The 11,663-nt window shown below is 40.4% G+C and overlaps 1 long non-coding RNA gene across 1 annotated transcript; it reads left to right on the top strand.

Annotated features, from left to right (window-relative positions):
• Positions 1-5,528: 5,528 nt before the first annotated feature.
• On the top strand, positions 5,529-10,594 carry LOC147584502 (uncharacterized). Its single transcript, XR_015250499.1, has 2 exons — positions 5,529-9,901; positions 9,999-10,594. It is a non-coding gene; the product is annotated as an uncharacterized LOC147584502 (long non-coding RNA).
• Positions 10,595-11,663: the final 1,069 nt, after the last annotated feature.

Below are 11,663 nucleotides of genomic sequence, written 5' to 3' on the forward strand. Positions count from 1 at the left end.
TTATTTGGTTCATACTCAAAAAGGAAAATTGTTAGGATCTTTGATTCTTAAGGTTCTCTAACACAATCAACTTGAAGGTAGAAGTAGCATTGTTCTCTTGGAATGTCTGATTTGTTAGATGATCAAAAAATGCTTTGGAAGCATGTTGCAAAGTTTCAGTTACAGGCTTTTATACAGCAGGTATGTAAGGTACTAAAATTTAGGCCAAAATCATGCAAGAAATTCTTAATAGGGTCTGAAGGTAAAGCTGAATCAATTGTTTCTTACCAAGATGTTTCTCCATTGTTACCAAGATGTTTCTCTGTATGTTCTTACAGGGGGGAAAAAACCTCTTTTCACTGTGATGTGTGTTACTGCTTGTTTTGCATCCACGGTGGGGGGGGGGGGGGGGGGCGAGGGGCAAAGTCCCGCGATGACCTGTGTCAGCCATGTGGTTATATTGCCCTGCTCTTTGTGAGATACAAATATTTAAACCGTGCAAAGACTTTCCCTTCCTAACTCAGAATTCTGTGCTTACAAGACCATAGCCATTAAGGGATTGTAAACAGTATAGTTTGAATCTTGTGGCCGCCCTAGAAGATCAAGTTGGGAGAATTTAGACTGTGGGAAAGCAAATGCTTGTTTAAACACATGTATGATATAATTAAGGGAAAACTCTAGGGAAATCATCCAAAGCACATAAGAATCAAATAGGTTCACTTTAACAAGAATAAAAATTCTATTTCAGAGAGAAGCTTTTTGTGACTTTCTAAGAGATCCTACTTGAAATAAAATGGGGAGGGGTAGAGATTATAATTCATTCCAGAACTATATAGCATAAGTAAATGAACAATAAAAATGATAAATTGGGCAATAAAAAAGATTACAGAAATAATGCTTTCACATATTGGGCATTCATTAAATTGACTTCTCAATGTAATTACTTTAACATTTCTATTTCTGATTCAGTACAGATTTTTGGATCATTAAATTAGATAGTAAATATTATACATTTTTCAGTAAGGTAATTTATGGTCTAACAAATTCTCCAGCAGAGAGTAAGAATGTCTGATGACCAGACCAGCATTTTCTGTAATAAGGTGTTAGAACTCAAAATCATTCTTTAAAACCATTTTAACAAATACGTATTGTGCACCTGCTCCATGAGGCATTTCACAGTAAATTAGCACATAATTGACACACAGCAGTGATTTCATATACCTCTGTACTCCCATAGGATTTTGAGAATACTCTTTATACATTATATATTACATAGTCTATATGTTATACATCATATAATAATTACTTTGAGTGTGAGTTTTCATTCCCATGTGAATTGCAACAATGGTACTGTCGCTGCCTACAAGGAACTCACAACTTCGGAAGAAAAGCACATACGCAACTAAACAAGTATCAATAAAGCACTGTAAGAAGACAGATAAAGTTGCAATTAATTTTTCCTGGTAAAGGTAGAAACGCTTTAGTAATAGTATATGATCTAAGTCTTTGGAATATAGGATTTCACTACATAGTGAGGGAAGGAAAGAATGTTCTGGGCAGTAGAACAGGTGCAGATATGTGGAAGTGCATGGCATCTGCAATCACTTATGGAGGCTTGTTTGTCCACCTAGGAGGTGGCTAGGCATACAGAATCTTAGGTTCCATCCTTGAACTTCTGAATCAGAATCTATATCTTATCCATATCCCCAAGTTACTTGTATGTCCATTAAAGATTGAAATATACTAACTTTTTTATGACTCTTGCACTGTTGAAGTATTGGAAGTCTACGTTGCCGGAAAAAGGTAGACAGAAACTAAATGAGCATAAAACTAGACCACACAGTTCATCCTAGAGGCATAGTGGACCACCTGAGGTTTCATACAGGGCAGAATAACATTAAAGAACCATGGTTTCAGTAGGATAATGCTTGTGGAAAATGATAGAGAAGGAAATTAGGACATTTTTATAAGATTTTAGGTAAAAGATCATGATGGATCCCTGGCTTAATACAATGGTAGCAAGAATTGAAAGAATTAGACATATTCCAGAGAAATACCTCAGGAAGGATTGTCAGGATTTTATCATAGGTATCAGAAGCTATATTCAGAGATGAAAGATGGAGAAAAGAAGTTGCTTCAGGAAGTGACTAGTTTCAAGATGATGCCTGTAATATATTGTGTGTATATATTACAGTTTAAGGAGGACTTTATCCATATAAAATTTGTTGGATGGATGGATGGATGGATGGATGGATGGATGGATAGATAGATAGATAGATAGATAGAGCTACAAAGGTAAAGAGACTTTAAAACTAGGATGCCAGATTGGTCAAACTAGTAACACTAGTCATCTACTTATTTAGTCATTCATTTATTCAACAATATTTGTTAAATGTCTGACATCTATATACACTGAATACTTATGAACCCCAAGGAAGCTGAGTCTTTGTCTACAGGAACTCATGTTCTAGAAGACACACAAAAAAAACAAACAGGTAGATGAATGAGAGTATAATATAATTTCAAGTGGAAATTACTGTTCATGTTATTTTTTTTCTTTTTTCTTTATAGTAGGCTCCATGCCCAAGATGGGCTTGAACTCATGATTCTGAGATTGAGAGTCATGTGCTCTACTGACTGAGCCAGCCAGGTACCCCTAGTGTTTATATTATTAAAAAAACAACAACAGGGTTAATGGAGTCAGAGGTCAGAGAAGGACTCTCTGTGAACCAGGTCTTCATGACAATAGAAAAAAAAATGAAGTATTTAGAACTGTTTTGGGAAAATTCAACTACCTTTAAGAAGACATTTATTTTGTTTCATTGTTTTGCAGGAGAAATTGATTCATTAATATTTTAAGGATAACTAAGATAATACCTTACCTCTGTGTGATTTTTCTGTTTTCCATTTTCACATGTTATCACACTGATCTATTATAATCCTTCTGAAGGGGACAGAGGACAGGCTTTACAGATAAAAAAGTCCAAATTTCAAACAGGTGGAGTGGTTGGTCAAGATTACATACCTAAAAATTATGAAATCTCTCTGATCTTATAGATGACTTGGCTATTAAATAGCGACTTATGCCATGAAGTCTTCTAAGCACCAAGACAGAGCTTTAAGCTACAGAATTCAAAACATAAACCTAACTGTGGTAGATTACAGACAACTGCAAATTCTTCCCTATTGCTCCCTTTGAGGAGTGAAGTCTAATTCTCTCCCCCTTGAATCTGGTAGGTGACTTACCTACCAGACTTACCTACCATGACTTAATTGCTAATAGCTTGTAGAGAAAGTGACGTGATACTTTGTGACTTACGAAGCTAAGCCTATGGAAGCCTAGAAGTTTCTGTCTTTGCTGATTACATGACTCACTGTGGGAATAAGCCAGCCACCAAGGAAAAAGTCAAAGTATCCAGAGACCACCATGCTTATAAGGAAGACCAAATGAGCCAGTGTGGAGAAACTACACGGAGAGAGATACCCAGCCGCTTCAGCTACGCCGGCCACGCCAGGCCCAGTACAAGATCCATGAGTGAAGGAGCCTTCCGAAGACTCCAGATCTAGTCGCCATTACCCAGCCATCACATGAGGAAAACCCCAGGGAGAACTGCCCAGTGGGATCCAGTCAATCCACAGAACTGTAAGAGATACCAAAAACTTATTGTTTGATGCCCTCAAGTTTTGTGGAAGTTTCTCATGTAGAAATAAACAACCACAACACTCATCCTTTTCAAGAGGAATATGATGAAATACAAAATAATATAAATGAATGGATACTGGCCAAAGAGCTTGGAAAGTAATTCGTTCTTCCATAAGTATTTCGTTCCACAGCATTGGCATAGACTTTCACATAATCAAATGACAGTTTCTTTTTTAAGTCACGACTTTATTTTGAATGTATAAGGTGTTGTAAATGTAATACTCCGAGTAAACAGCACAGCATCAAAGAGAAAGGGAGGGTAGGAGAGATTTCACAATTTGCAGAGATTCACAGAAACTCAGTGATAAAACTTGGAAGCCTTAGGTCTCTAGATTCATTTTTTTTCCCCTTTCTCAGAGATTGTTTTAAAAATCAGTATTTCAGCAGATGATGAAATCACCGTGGTATTATTTGACTACCAGATTACACTTAGTATTGTCAGATGAATTCAAGTATTGTATAAATTGGACCTAACACTTCAGAAAACAGTACTGTTTGGTTTTCTGATACATTGTATTAAGCTATATTGGTTGGCAATTTAAAAGCAAATGTGCTCACAGGAAAACTAATCTATGGCAATGGAAATCAGAAAAGCAGTTACCTGTAGGTGAGGAGGCTATTGACTGGAAAGAGGCAATGAGAACTTCTGGGGCATGGTGGAAATTATCCAGAACTTGACTGAAGTGTAACTTACATGAGTGTGTATATTGATTAAAACTCACAGCACTGTATTCTTAAGATCTGAGTGTTTCATTGGATATAAATTAGTCCTTAGTTAATAATAACAAAAAGGAAGGAGAGAGAGATTTTGTTCCTTCACATAAGAAAATGGCTTTTCGATTGCTTTGTCAGTAGTAGTGAAGGGTTTGGTATTAAATACCCTCATTCTCTGTTTTTCAATTGTGAAATGGGTGGGTGAGGTCAAGGGTATGTACATCTGTGTTCATAAACCAAAGTAAAGATAAACAAAGCAAAGCTAAACAAAGCCACTCAGAGGCTACGTATATGTGACCACAAAACATTAGTGTTAGGAAGGGACTGATTAATTCATTTAATCCAACTTTGTTTCATTTTACAGACAATCTAGACCTAACTAATAAATCCAGTAAACAGCTGTTCTCTCTTAAAACTTGATGTGGAAAATGAATATGTTGAGTCATTGGTTGAGGAGTAGAAGCCCATTGAGCCAGAGGAATTGGATCAGCAATGAAAATAGGTTAAAGCTGATATTCAAAAAGAAAGGAACCCAGATAATGCCAGCATTTTTGTTTACGTCAACATGAATTAGATTTAAACATCCATTCTTCACAGTCTTTTGATGATGGACTCTAGCCTTGTGTTGTTTCCTCTGCAAGTGGATGCCCCAGTTAGAGAGCGGTCATAGATAGATTGTCATCGATAAAGAGAGGTAAGGGAGTGCAGTGGGAAGAGAGTGTCTTCTGGATAAGGCTGCCTCAGTTCTAAATCTCAGCTCTGTTCCTTGCTGGCTGTGTAACTAAATGGGAAGTTGCATAGCCTCTCTGTGCCCTAGCTTCCTCAAATGACAAATGGCACAATGTTACCCACCACAGAGAGTAGTCATGAGGATTCAGTGGGTTAATATTTCTAAAACATTTAGAATAGTTCCTGGTGCATTGAAAGCGCCATTAAGTGTTTACTTAATAAATAAAAATAAAGCAACTTCTATAGTGCATCAGCTTTGACTTCTACTTTACTTTCTTTAGATGAGTAAGAATTTTAAAAGATCCTTTTTCCTGTTTTTTTTTGTTACAGTGGTCTAGTCTATTTCATTTGATGGCAAATTTTTGTTATATTTTAAAGATTTTTTAATGTTTATTTGTGTGTGTGTGTGTGTGTGTGTGTGTGTGTGTGTGTGTGTGAGAGAGAGAGAGAGAGAGAGAGACAGAGAGAGAATCCGAAGCAGGCTCTAGGCTCTGAGCTGTCAGCACAGAACCCGACACGGGCATCAAACTCATGAACCGTGAGATCATAACCCAAGGCGAAGTAGGACACTTAACTGACTGAGCCACCCAGGCGCTCCTCTTTTTTGTTGTTATTTTAACAAATCAACTTTATCAAGTCTTTCTTCAGCATAAATTTTCCTTCTGTGGAAACTCAGTAGTCTTTACATTCTAATCTGGCCACTTGGTGTGACACTTATTAAATGAAACAGTAATAATAAGAACTAACATTTGTGTGATATTAACATAGTAAATACTTGGTAGACACCAATTCAGCAAGTGGGGTCAAGTGAACAAATACACCTGAGAATAGCTCAGACGCCAATTGCTTACAGAATACAGTGGGCATGAGTCACTATATTTTATGGAGAGAAGGAGAACTTTACCTAATCCAGTGAGGTTAAAGGGTTGCTACTCTACTATGAAACTGTCATCTTAAGATACTTGGAGCCTTTGTGCTGTTTCATACTTGAACTTTGAGAGATCTACGTTTATAATTTATAAATCTAATACTTCTATCATCCACTGAACCTCTATTTTTCAGGAAGTATCATTAATACTAAATAGTTTAGGGGGGGAATCACATAACAATTCTCAACAAGTCTTTAATACCCAGAGATTACGTTTTATAGTATCAGATGAATCCAAGTGTTACATAAATTATACATAGGACTTAACTCTCGAAGCAGTGTGATTTGTTTTTCTGATATACTGTTACACTCTATGGCTTGGCAGTTTGAAAGCAAATGTGGAGATCTAATCTATGGGAACAGAAATCAGAAAAGTGGTGACCTGTCGGGTGGAGACAGGGTTGCCGGAAAGGGACTCAAGAGAATCACCTTGGGTGGTAGAAACGGTCTAACTCCAGATTAGGGTGTGCATTCCACAGGGATGGCTATGTGACCTAGATCCCCTCCCCCCGCCCCACTTCCGTGCCCTCTCCAGGGCTGTAGATGCCCACTGCCTTTTCAGTTCACCCATTCTTGCTACCTGCCTCCCACCCCCTGCCAGAACTGTTCATGAGTAACACGTCAGCAGCCACAGCATGGCTTTCCCACATGCATATCTGGCCAGAACAGGACAGGAACTGAATCTGTGATAAAAACGTGTCTTAGAAATTGACACTGACATGAGCTGAGCCCCTATATGTGTTTTAAAACCATCTGTTGGACTACTTCGTGCTGAGGGTTGACAGATCACATTCCATTTCTTCCATTCTGCTCAGAAAAGTGGTGGGGCCAAGTAAGGACAAGGCAGCAACACATCACTTGCCTACACGGGCTAAGCATGCATTTCAAAGATAAATACAAAAATCTCCAACCAGTGCTGAAAAGCATGCATTTTCATCCGAGACAGGCTGATTACAGCCTCACCAGCAGGGCTGTGTGTTGATCCCCATTCAGTAACACTTTGGACGCCTTTGTTCCAGCGTTTCCCAGCAGTGAAAACATAATGGAAAAGAAACTGCCAAATGACAGCTCTCGCGGCTGCTGCCGCTTTACCTTTTTATCTATATATGAAAAATAATCGCGAAGGGGGAAAATAAAGTGAGGAGGGATATAAAAGAAGACAGAGGGCAACTGGATCCAGCAAATCTAGATAATCTGAAGTACAGGAGGCTTTTGCAAATATTTTGTGGTTTGCTCTCCTTTTTTAAGGAAAGGAGCAATAAAACAAAAGTAAAGAGGGGGGAAAAGATGTTCGTAGCGGCGACTGCTGCGAAGTGTGAAATCAGCATTTCAGCCTAAGCTTCACCTCCCAGTGGTGGACTGAGCTGTTCTTACGGAACATCTGTGAAAACGGGTGTGATTGAAGGGAATACATTCCCGACTGCCCTCAAGACTGTCTAACAGTAAAACTGCTCTTTTAGGATGATAAAGACACGTTCTAACCCCATTTTAAAACAATAATCCTACAAGGACACACACACATGATAGGAGTCTTTATAAATCAACAAGCAAACAGTCCACGTGGGCTCAAGCATAGCTAGCAACGTCATTGTGCTTCTCTTCTGCCATTTTTCACGTTAGGGACGGGATGCTCTTGTTAGGCCCCGTTCCCCTGTTTGCTTCCTCTTCGCCGTAGCCCTTGTTGTCATGCGTGAGAAAGTCACACGTACACGCAATGCATCCATTATGGCCACCAGTGAATTCTAAATCAGTTCCGGTTAGAAATATATTTTTTCAAAACAAGTCAACACGTTGCCAACAGGAAAGCCGTATTTTAATTTAGAAAGCAGACTAAAACACACAGACAGGGCAGAGGAGATCTATCTGACTCCCTCGTGCTCTGTGCTGTGAGGATTGGGGGTGGAACTGTCACAGCGAGGAGGCTCTCAGAGAAACAGAGATGGGATTCCAAGCCAGCACTAGCTCCCCTGGGGTCTGTTGTAATCAGGAGAGAAATGATCTGTACTCAGTAGCCTGTATTCATTCTTTTGCAAGGGGCTGCCAAAGCGAACTTTCCTACGCTTTTGTGGAAATACAGTACGAGCCTTTGCCCCCACCGCTTTCAGTTGCTTTAGGACAAGGAGGGGAAAAAAAAAAAAAAAAAAAAAGCCCACTGCTGACAAACGCTGCTTTGGGCATTTGACGCTGGCCTTTGATCTAGTTACTCAGACAGTTCAAAATAAACAAAGTAGGTGTTTACAACAAAAGACATTCAGCCCATTCAACTGCCAAGCCAGCCGGATGGACCGTCTTCTCGAACAGAGCTGGGGAATGTCTCCCCGCCAGGCCAGCCCTGCGCTGAGACTTGATTTCCCCCACAGACGTTAATAAAAAAAAGGACACCGTTTCTGTGAATTAAAGAAGTAAAGAAAACAGGGGGTTGGGAGTCCACAAAGTAAAATCTATACCATGGGGGGTTTGAGTCAGGACGCTGCAGATCGCTCAAGCTGGAGGCACACAGGGACATCTCTTAGTTTTTCATGGGTGGTTTCATTACGGGACCCGCACAGAAAAAGCTTTCATTTTCATTTCTGCCCCAGGACCACGGCACCCACCCAGTCTGTACACCACAGAGAAAAGGACACATCTTTATCCTATTATGTAAATTCAGCTGTTAAAAGTATTCTAACGTTATTCTCAAAGACAGGAGGAAAACTGCGTGTCTCGGTGTCATTTCTATTCATAGAAGAGAATGGTTTTGTTCCCTTGACTTAAGTGTCTGTTTTATTCCATTTGAAAACAGTGCGTCTTAGAAAAGAACTCTTTGCCTCGGTTTCTTCTTTGTGGAATGAAGTGTTTGCACTATGAGACGGTTTGTTAAAAGCTTACTCAGTCTATGATTAATGAAGGACCGCCTATAAATAGAATATGTAATTTGCAGCACGTTTTTCTAGTAGGGGACGCCTGGGCTCTTTTTAATAATATTTTATGATGTTTAGAAAAGCAGGCACCGTCTCAGCAACTGGGCCCAGCAGCAGTGGGCTTTGAGGTCTGCTATGTCATGTAAGGAGTGACATATGGAACGTGCTGGAAAGTGCTGCCCTAAAATCACATTTCATTTTCAGCAAGCAGTGGGGAGTGGGAAAGGGAAAGTGAGTGGAGGAAAAGAAAGAAATCTGTTAGCACAGATCCAAATATCCCCTAGAATCGAAATGTCAGACTTGAAAATACCAAGTGAACCAGCTTGTCTAATATGTTACCATCCTGGCTTATAATTACCGGAAAGTAGTTATTTATCTGTTGTGTTCAGCTACCCTGTCAGTACTCCTGAGTTTAATTATCAGACTTCACTGAAAGTTCAATTTCCTCAGTTCCCTCCTCTTTTTGCAACAAAATACATCGGAATTTCTTCATGGTTTCTGTTAACTGTTTTGGCACACCTTCTCTCACATCCCCCCTCCCCCCACCAGCGGGCGGCCTGCTCCCTCCTTTCTCAAAGGAGGCAGCTGTTTGGCGCAGTTTCAATCCCCACAAGCGTGACTGCTTGGTATATCAAAGTTCACAGCCTCTTGTCCATCAACTCGGCGAGAAGGAGAAGCCTCTCCAAGAGGCTGTTTGCTAGCTAGCTTCAGCTCCATGGAACGTAAGGACTTCAAGCGTCTGCCTGTGGTGGTCCAGCCCAGCCAGGGAATTCTAAGCCACTCCAAATAAGGGGCCCCTGGAAGTAAAACAAACAGTTCTTACCATGCCCTCCCCTCTTCTCCTCCGGGGCAAGGGATCCTTCCCGTGAAAAGGATCTTGTTCTGGGTGTGAGTCTTCCATGAAGTCCGTTTGTAGAAACAGCCTTGACTGTGAGACACAAGAGCTGGGTATGCGGAGCATCTGGGGGCCTTGGGCATACCGAATTTAGAAGAAAGAAAAAAAAACAACCAGAACTCAGATGTTGTATCCCCACTTTCTCACCAGTGGTGAGACCGAATCCAGCCCTGAGGAGAAACGTGGTTACTTGGGGCAAGCTATCATTACAAGGTCTGCTGAGAATCTGAACTCATCTTGTGGAAAGCATCCTACATAGAAGTAAATAATCAGACGGTAGCGATGTTTGTTGATGTTTATTCGTAGTTGGGCTCCACAGCAACTGAAATCTTCTCTTAGTCGGTGTCTCGGCGTCTGAGGTATGATCTTCTCCATCACCAAAGGCTAGTGGCAGTCAATGCGCATAGACTTTGAAATCCCAGCTCTGCCACTGACCGTCTCTGGGACCTTGGACAAATCACCTGACTCTTGTCATGGCCTCGGTATTCTCCAGAGAGCGAAATAAATAACAGGTCCAACCTTGTGGGGATGTTAGGTATCATAATATATAAATGTATTATATGCTGGATATTTAGAACAGTGTCTGACACATAGTAAATGCTAGGAAGGGTCAGGTACAGCTATTATTATTATTATTATTATATAGTATTTCGTTTTCTGTACTGTTTCCCCTTCCCCATAATTCCTGGCATATTGCCTTAATTTATTCAGAGTAAGCTTTCAATAAATACAGATTGATTAATAAAGTACAGTGCAACGTTCCAGGCTTTTAAGGGAGAATTAGTTCATTGACAAAGACTTTGAGCCAATATTCTTGTAAGCTCAACCTCTAACAAGGTGATGGTGAACACTAATGTAAATGCAGTAGAGCTCCTCTGTTTACAAGTGAGCATCTAAAATGGACAGAATTTTGGACATTTTACCCAATTTTAGAATCTAAGGGTTCGTTGTCTGTGTTAGTTTCCTGCAGCTGCCATGACAAATTACCTCAGCCTTGGCTTCAAACAACAGGCATCGATCTCATCATTTTGGAGACCACAGGTCTGAAATGAGTGTCTCAAGAGGGGCTGTACTCTCTTTCAAGGTGTGCTTGAGGGGAATCTGTTCATTGTTTGTGCAGCTTCTGCTGGCTCTGGGCATTCCTTGGCTTGTGGGTGCATCACTGCAAACTCTGTAGCCAAGGCCATACGACCTCCTGCTCCTCTGTATGCCTTCACCCTGTGCGTCTGCCATATTTCTCCCTGCGTCACTCTCATTAGGATACTTGTCATTGGATTTATGGCCTACTTGGATAATCCAGGATAAGCTCCTCTCAAAGCCTTTAGTGTAATCACATGTCTTGCCATATAAGATAGAATTCCCAGGTTCCGGGGATTAGGAAGTCAGAATAGCTTTTTGAAGGATACGACTCAGCTCACTGCAGTGTCTCTTACCAAGATACGCTGAGAATGATTTCGAAAGTTGCCCAGTTTATTTTCACCAAGGGCAAAGAATTTATAAGTTTGTAAGGAATACTTGTGCTGGTCTAACAAGTATACACACACACACATGATACGGTTGTGCCTACACACCAGCTTTTTTTTTCCATTAGGGTGAGAAGGAGTTTTTGTTTTTGTCATTGGGAGAAAACATGCTTCACTGAGTGAGCAGCTGGGGGAAGCGGGAAGGTGGGGGGGGAAGAAAAGAAAGCAGACGACAAGATTTCTGTATCACCTCCCCTGAACCAGTTTTCATTCTACTTCTAAGAAGAGATGGTGCAAAGCAGGAGGTTATGAAGGGTCACAGCCTGGCTCTTTACAGAAAGTAGAAAGGACC

This window comes from Puma concolor, chromosome A1 (genome assembly GCF_028749965.1).
Source record: "Puma concolor isolate L17-30 chromosome A1, mPumCon1.1.hap2, whole genome shotgun sequence".
NCBI classification, from domain to species: Eukaryota; Metazoa; Chordata; class Mammalia; order Carnivora; family Felidae; genus Puma; species Puma concolor.